This window comes from Pleurodeles waltl, chromosome 7 (genome assembly GCF_031143425.1).
Source record: "Pleurodeles waltl isolate 20211129_DDA chromosome 7, aPleWal1.hap1.20221129, whole genome shotgun sequence".
Lineage (NCBI taxonomy): Eukaryota > Metazoa > Chordata > Amphibia > Caudata > Salamandridae > Pleurodeles > Pleurodeles waltl.
Genome location: NC_090446.1, coordinates 1517793058 through 1517802375, shown reverse-complemented (window position 1 = coordinate 1517802375; position 9318 = coordinate 1517793058). Strand labels below are relative to the sequence as shown.

The 9318-nt window shown below is 50.1% G+C and overlaps 1 protein-coding gene across 1 annotated transcript in view; it reads left to right on the top strand.

Moving 5' to 3' along the window:
- The first annotated feature begins 91 nt into the window (after positions 1–91).
- The window catches only part of LOC138246625 (immunity-related GTPase family Q protein-like), a 36098-nt gene continuing 26871 nt past the window's right edge, over positions 92–9318 (top strand). Inside the window, exon 1 of the mRNA XM_069201335.1 lies at positions 92–384. The gene's annotated coding sequence lies outside the window, so the exon portion shown is untranslated. The remainder of the gene's footprint in view (positions 385–9318) is intronic.

The following is a 9318-nucleotide window of genomic DNA, read 5'->3' as shown; positions in this document are numbered from 1 at the left end:
CAGCACAGCAATAGAGGAGGAGGGACAGATATGAGGAGGGAGGGAGAGTGGGGAGGAAGGAGGGAGGGTCAAAGTCTGAGAAGGTGGACCAGGAGAGAGGGCTGCACAGCAATAGAGGAGGAGGGACAGAGACGAGGAGAGAGGGAGAGTGGGGAGGAAGGAGGGAGGGTCAAAGTCTGAGAAGGTGGATCTAGGAGAGAGGGAGTGCACCATAGCAACAGAGGAGGAGGGCCCGGGAGAAAGGAGGAGCCCGGACTGGAGAGAGGGGAGTATGAAGGTGGAGGAGGGCCCTCGAGAGAGGAGGAGGAGCGGCTGAGCCCGGAAGAGGAGGGCACCAGGAAGGTGAGGCCGAGGGACCCCTGATCCACTGCGCCCATCAGAGGGGTAAGTGAGGCCCTGAGGCGGGACACCCTGGGTGGGGCTCAGACGGTCCCAGGTATACAGTCCCTGCTCCCGAGGTACACTTAGAGAGATAGTGATCCTGGGCACCCCGGGGTCCCCCTAACCACAGTGGGTATTACCCAGCGGATGTATCTGCGTGGAAAGAGCTTTATAATCCAGCAGGGATGTCCCCCAGGACCCCCCATCCTCTGGGGAGACAGATGTGTTGTTAAGAGGCCACAGACCTGACCTACCCACTGCCCCTCAACAAGCTGGATTTTTATGTCCACTCAGGCCCCTCGACCAGAAGAAGATTGTGACACTGAGCACCTACTGGAGGGTCTGTGTGCACCACTGACTGATATCTTACATGCTACATCTAGGCGAGGCTCTTATCACTACTGACTGATATCACACACACTACATCTAGACTGGACTGTGTGCACCACTGACTGATATCATACACGCACCACTGACTGATATCATACATACTACATCTGGGCGAGGCTCTTCTCACCACTGACTGATATCACACATACTACATCTAGGCTGGACTGTGTGCACCACTGACTGATATCACACATACTACATCTAGGCGAGGCTGTGTGAACCATTGACTGATATCATACACCCTACATCTAGGCGAGGCTCTTATCACCACTGACTGATATCACACACCGTACCTCCAGGCAGGATGTGTTCACCAGTGACTGATATCACACTGCCTCAAAGTAGGCTGTGTACACCACTGACTGACATCACACGCATTTCCTCTCAGCGGGCTGTGTGCACCTTGTGCACCACTGACTGTTATCACGCACACTACCCCTAGGCAGGGTGTGTGCACCTTGTGAACCACTGATTGATACCACACACTACCTCCAGACGGGGCTGTGTGCACCACTGATTGACATCACACATGCCACCTCTAGGCGGGACTGTGTGACCACCTACTGATATCTCACATGCCAACTTTAGGCAGGCTGTCTGTACCTTGTTCACCACTAACTGATATCACACACACAACCTTCTGGAGTTCTCTGTGCACCACTGACTGACATCACATGCACTACCTCTAGGCGGGCTGTGTGCTCTTTGTGCTTCACTGATATCTCACACACACAAACACCCTCACCCCGTATAGGCGGGGATGTGCCCACTGTGTGAATCATTGATATCACCCGTACTACCCGTGGCTGCATCACTGACGTCACCTCTAGCCAGGACGTTACGAGCTATTTGACTCAAACGCTGATACTCCGACTAGGTGGAGCATGCGCACACTGCCCGCGCTGTGTGTATCCCTGGCATAACACACACACACTTCCCTAGATAGGGGATGCCCACACAGTCCGCTCTGTGTGCATCACTGGCATAACGCACACTGTCCCAGACGGGTATGTGGGCACTTTGTGCATCATTGACATTATATATATATATACACACACACACACACACACACACACACACACACACACACGCGCGCGCGATAGGGGATGCCCACACTGTCTTACACATTACATCTATGTAGAGGCCACCTACTGACATCACACACGTACACTCATAGGTGGGGATGAAGGCAGTGTGTGCATCACTGACATGACATCACACACGTACAGTTGGGGATGAAGGCAGTGTGTGCATCACTGACATGACATCATACACGTACAGTCCTAGGTGGGGATGAAGGCAGTGTGTACATCACGGACATAATATCACACACGTACATTCCTAGGTGGGGATGAAGGCAGTGTGCGCATCACTGACATGACATCACAAACTTACATTCCTAGGTGGGGGTGAAGGCAGTGTGTACATCACTGACATGACATCACACATATAAAGTCCTAGGTGGGGATGAAGGCAGTGTGTACATCACTGACGTACAGTCCTAAGTGGGGATGAAGGCCATGTGTACATCACAGACATGACATCACACACGTACAGTTCTAGGTGGTGATGATGGTAGTGTGTACATCACTGACATGACATCACACGTACAGTTCTAGGTGGGGATGAAGGCAGTGTGTGTATCACTGACATGACATCACACACGTACAGTTCTAGGTGGGGATGAAGGCAGTGTGTACATCACTGACATGACATCACACACGTACAGTTGGGGATGAAGGCAGTGTGTGCATCACTGACATGACATCATACACGTACAGTCCTAGGTGGGGATGAAGGCAGTGTGTACATCACGGACATAATATCACACACGTACATTCCTAGGTGGGGATGAAGGCAGTGTGCGCATCACTGACATGACATCACAAACTTACATTCCTAGGTGGGGGTGAAGGCAGTGTGTACATCACTGACATGACATCACACATATAAAGTCCTAGGTGGGGATGAAGGCAGTGTGTACATCACTGACGTACAGTCCTAAGTGGGGATGAAGGCCATGTGTACATCACAGACATGACATCACACACGTACAGTTCTAGGTGGTGATGATGGCAGTGTGTACATCACTGACATGACATCACACGTACAGTTCTAGGTGGGGATGAAGGCAGTGTGTGTATCACTGACATGACATCACACACGTACAGTTCTAGGTGGGGATGAAGGCAGTGTGTACATCACTGACATGACATCACACACGTACAGTTGGGGATGAAGGCAGTGTGTGCATCACTGACATGACATCATACACGTACAGTCCTAGGTGGGGATGAAGGCAGTGTGTGCATCACAGTCATGACATCACACACGTACAGTTGGGGATGAAGGCAGTGTGTGCATCACTGAAATGACATCACACACGTACAGTCCTAGGTGGGGATGAAGGCAGTGTGTACATCACTGACGTGACATCACACACGTACAGTCCTAGGTGGGGATAAAGGCAGTGTGTACATCACTGACGTGACATCACACACGTACAGTCCTAGGTGGGGATGAAGGCAGTGTGTACATCACTGACGTGACATCACACACGTACAGTCCTAGGTGGGGATGAAGGCAGTGTGTACATCACTGACATGACATCACACGTACAGTTCTAGGTGGGGATGAAGGCAGTGTGTTTATCACTGACATGACATCACACACGTACAGTTCTAGGTGGGGATGAAGGCAGTGTGTACATCACTGACATGACATCACACACGTACAGTTGGGGATGAAGGCAGTGTGTGCATCACTGACATGACATCATACACGTACAGTCCTAGGTGGGGATGAAGGCAGTGTGTGCATCACAGACATGACATCATACCCTTACAGTCCTAGGTGGGGATGAAGGCAGTGTGTGCATCACAGACATGACATCATACACGTACAGTCCTAGGTGGGGATGAAGGCAGTGTGTGCATCACAGTCATGACATCACACACGTACAGTTGGGGATGAAGGCAGTGTGTGCATCACTGAAATGACATCACACACGTACAGTCCTAGGTGGGGATGAAGGCCATGTGTACATCACAGACATGACATCACACACGTACAGTTCTAGGTGGTGATGATGGCAGTATGTACATCACTGACATGACATCACACGTACAGTTCTAGGTGGTGATGATGGCAGTATGTACATCACTGACATGACATCACACGTACAGTTCTAGGTGGGGATGAAGGCAGTGTGTACATCACAGTCATGACATCACACACGTACAGTTCTAGGTGGTGATGATGGCAGTATGTACATCACTGACATGACATCACACGTACAGTTCTAGGTGGGGATGAAGGCAGTGTGTACATCACAGTCATGACATCACACACGTACAGTTGGGGATGAAGGCAGTGTGTGCATCACTGAAATGACATCACACACGTACAGTCCTAGGTGGGGATGAAGGCAGTGTGTACATCACTGACGTGACATCACACACGTACAGTCAGTCCTAGGTGGGGATGAAGGCAGTGTGTGCATCACTGAAATGACATCACACACGTACAGTCCTAGGTGGGGATGAAGGCAGTGTGTACATCACTGACGTGACATCACACGTACAGTCAGTCCTAGGTGGGGATGAAGGCAGTGTGTGCATCACTGACATGACATCACACACGTACAGTCCTAGGTGGGGATGAAGGCAGTGTGTACATCACTGACGTGACATCACACACGTACAGTCCTAGGTGGGGATGAAGGCAGTGTGTACATCACTGACGTGACATCACACACGTACTGGCCTAGATGGGACTGAAGGCAGTGTGTACATCACTGACGTGACATCACACACGTACAGTCAGTCCTAGGTGGGGATGAAGGCAGTGTGTACATCACTGACGTGACATCACACACGTACAGTCAGTCCTAGGTGGGGATGAAGGCAGTGTGTACATCACTGACGTGACATCACACACGTACAGTCAGTCCTAGGTGGGGATGAAGGCAGTGTGTGCATCACTGACATGACATCACACACGTACAGTCCTAGGTGGGGATGAAGGCAGTGTGTACATCACTGACGTGACATCACACACGTACAGTCCTAGGTGGGGATGAAGGCAGTGTGTACATCACTGACATGACATCACACACGTACTGGCCTAGATGGGACTGAAGGCAGTGTGTACATCACTGACATGACATCACACACACTGTCCTATGAGGGAATGTGGACACTGTGTCACTGATATCACACTCTTGTAGGTGGGCATATGTTCACTGTATGCATCACTTATATCACCCACGCTAACCCAGTGCACTCTACACATTGCTGACATCACAAAGACTATTCTAGACGAATGTGTGCATCATTGATACCTGCTCACGTAAGGCCCCAGGCTCCCCCTTCCTACCCCTCAACTGATATCAGCCCATAGACCTAGGCACCCACACCCGGGAGGGCAATCCTAAAGGGTGACTTCTGCGTCTCTGCAAGGACTGATCTCTGCCCAAGAAAGATCCCAGAAGCCTTTGCACCCTCTGCATCGACTGATATCAGCCAGGTGCTTCCAGGCACCCTATGCATCGACTGATATCAGCCAGGTGCTTCCAGGCACCCTCTGCATCGCTGCATGCCTCATATCAGCCCAGTGACTGTCTAGGCACCAAGTTCTTGATTTGCTTACGTGTTGCATTTACATATTTTTTGCGTGCTTTGGTATGACATTTCCATGCCTTATATGTGACACTTTATGTGACAGTTTATAGTGAGTAGGACAGAGCAGTTGTGCCAAAGTAGAATGAGATGCAAATGATCTCTTTTGAAGAATGTTAAAACAAGTAGATGGTCTAGCCTTTTTCTGAACGCAAAGGAAATTCAGCTCCCACCATAAGGAGGACACCACAGGCGATGACCCTCCGTCCCTCACAGAGGCCCCCCACCCATTAAATTGGACACTATTTTAACCGCCACAATTTTCATCAGAGATGCTGTTTTAACCAAAATTGACGCCTTGGTCACCTAAGAGATGACTTTAGGAAAATGACAGACCTTTTCTGCCAGGTGGAGACCAGCCTGTTGGAGTCAGGATCATGGGGGCCTGTATGGAAGATCAGGAGGGCACAGCCGTCCAAAACAATATAAGAGTAGTGGGCCTGTCGAAGCAGATCGAGGGGCTATCCATGTTAACATTTCTGAAGGACTGGTTGCAGGAGGTTGCACCCCAGAGGTCCTGTCCAAACATTACGCCTTGGAACACTCATCGAGGATGCCGGTGCGTCCCCTGCACCTGGTGTTTCTTTGTGCCGGTGGTGGCTCGGTTATTACATTATAGGGATCGTGACCTTTTTCCTCTGCGGCATGTACGCACTAATGGCCCTTACCAGATGGACAATGCCCGCGTCTCGATTTTCCCTAATTTCACAGCCGCTGTCCAGAGAAAGAGAGTATTGTTCCTGTTGGTGAAGAATAGACTCCTAGAGATGGGGGTTCAGTATGCGCTGTTGTTCTGAGCTAAGTTGCGAGTTTACCAGGATGGGAAATCTAGCTTCTTCACTACGCTGGAGGAGGCAGACGGATGGATTGATGACTGACTTTAGTGGCTGACACCAATTGGAGCCTGCCCCTCTCATACCTTGCAAGCGCAGGAAATTCGACCCGCACTGGGGAGGAGATGCTCGCCCATGCAGCAACAGGCCCGCGCTGGCTGTGACAAGGCAGTCGTGGTGGTAGCCATGATCATGCAGCTCACGAGGTGCCCCAGGGGGGTGGCGGGCACTGAGGTAGACACCTCCAACACTGAGATTGGCACGGGATCTGACATCTGTACCTCTGCCCCAGGTCACTCCTGGCACAGCTGATGAACCTGCATGACTGAGGCACTAGTATTGGTGCTGCCCCTCCCCTACCCCCCTTCGCTTGCTATCCCCTCCGTTTGCAGACATGGAATCTTCCATTTAGCTCTCAGACGATCATATCATTGAAATGGTGGGCTTTGTGGTTTTCTCAGCGACGGGTGAGGAACTTACCCTCTTCTACTTGACTGTCCTCTCTACCCCCACGCACCATGGGAAGGTGGCCAAGGTGGTCTCCGAGGATAGAGGAGAGGGTCATAGCTAATGCTGGATCCACTGTGAGAGTCCTCACCTGGAATGTAACGGGCCTTCATTCACTGAGTAAGAGATACAGGGTCCAGGGCTAGATAAGCACCTGTCCAAGGCAGAGGGTCTCTCTTTGCAAAAATAATGAGGGGTCGTATATATGACATGAACTACTCTGCCTTCCCGCTGTCACGTGCTTGCCTGTATCCTACCTATCTCCACTTTCTCCCGCAGATGGAGCACATTGACCTTCAGGAAGGTTGGAGGGGAAGGATATTGTTCTGATAAACCTCTATGACCCGAGCACAGATTAGCAGATCTTCCTCCATTCACTCTGCCTGCATCTCTCAATACTACTGCACTATCTACTCATAGAGGGAGACTTCAGCTGCAGTGCGGACACAACCATGGACAGGTCCCACCCACCACTGCCTGCTGATACGACCCATTGCCATGGCAACATTCCTTAGAGGCTGGATGCGGGAGTGGGGCTGGTGGACACCTGGAGGGAGTATAATCCCCTTCTCCGGGAATACTCAAATCACTCTTGGTTACATGACCCTTTGGTACACCTAGACACACTACTCTGTAACAGACTCTCATGCATAAAGCAGCCCATTCGGAATATATAGGGAAGACCCACTCGGACCACAACAAGAGCTGCACTCTAAGGTCATTATCGCTGTGACCAACAGGTTGGTTCACAAAGTGGATACTCTGCTTGGGGGAGAAGTTCAGATTCAAGACGTAAGAGAGGCCATCAAATCTCTGGCCTGGGGGAAAGTTCTGGGTAGAGATGGGCTACTGATAGAATTTTCTGGATATAATGCACTCCCACTGACTAAAGTCTACAATTGCACAAAGAGAGCGATTCCTTTTCTTCCACTTTTTGAGAGGCCCTACTTGTCCCCCTGCTGAAGCGCGGCAAAGACAAGGACCAGGTTTCCTTGTGAAGACCGCTATCAATACTTAATGTAGATCATAAAGTATTGAGAGCAAGATACTGGTTACCCTACTCACGCCTACTCTCCAGGCCATGATACTTCTGGCTCAGTCCTCGTTCATCCTAATGCACAGAGCAGTATCCAACATACATAGACTGGTCCATGTTTTATACTCTCCATTACACGAGTACCCCAAGGCCATTGTCCTGGCGGACGAAATAGAGCAGCGGTTTCCAACCTGTGTTTCGCGGAACCCCCTGGGGGTCGGTGACACATTCTCAGGGGGTGCGCAGCCCTGGGCCAGCAGGGAGGCACTTCTCTAGCTTGTGCCTCTCCCTACTTATTTTTATATTTATTACTTAATTTGTGCAGCAGTTTGAAAAGCACAGCAAAGTTCCATGTACATCCAGCAGCTTTCAGGGAAAAATAAAAGCATCAAGATAACTCTGAATATTAATGTGCCTACTGGATAGAGATGAGAGTTTTGTCTAGTGGCAGTTTTGACTAATCTAAGGTAGCACAGATGGTTAATATGCCTGCTGCAAAGAACATGTGTCATACAAAGAACATTATTTTATGTGCATAGCAGTGGGTTACTGCTTTTCTCACAGAGATTCTTTTGTTGCTGGTCAGTTCATAAGTCACAATAGTAATCTAGCACAGTGAGCTGTGAACTGCCATCCAAGAGCTGCATGCAAACTGCATGGCACAAATTAGAAAGTTTAGAAAGTTATGTTTTTTCCCCCAGTCTTTCATTATCCTTATGCTGCTAATAAAGGTTTGCTTGCGTATACTACCATTGTGTTATGTTCTGAATTCTGAGCTTGTGCTTCTCTAGACCAAGCACTCTTAGAAAATGCCTAACACTGTGCATGACATGTGAATCTCTTCATGGTCCGGAGGCTCCTTTGCAACCTCTGCATCTCTTCATGGTGCTGAGGCTCCTCTTCACCCTCTGTATCTCTCATGGTCCTGATGCTCCTCTGCACCCTCTGTATCTCTTCATGACTCCGAGGCTCCTCTGCACCCTCTGTATCTCTTCGTAGTCCCGAGGCTCCTCTGGACCCTCTGTATCTCTTCATGGTCCGGAGGCTCCTCTGCACCCTCTGTATCTCTTCATGTGCCTGATGCTCCTTTCCACCCTCTGTATCTCCTCATAGTCCAGAGGCTCCTCTGCACCCTCTGTTTCTCTTCATGGTCCGGAGGCTCCTCTGTACCCTCTGTATCTCTTCATGGTCCGGAGGCTCCTCTGCACCCTCTGTATCTCTTCCTGGTCCTGGGGCTCCTTTGCACCTTTGATATCGCTTCATGCTGATCTCAGCCCATGTAATGCCCAGGGACCCTCACACCCTGCTAGGCTTTCACTTATTTGTAATGACAAAATAGAGCTGGGTACACCCAAAGAGGGTGATACCGAAGCTTCCATACAACCTGATGATCGACTAGCGAAGGATTAAGAAATTTGTCAAAACCCTTTGGGAGAGATGATCTCCAAACAGTTGAGCTATGTTAAGTGCTTGGTGTAGCGCAGGATCACCA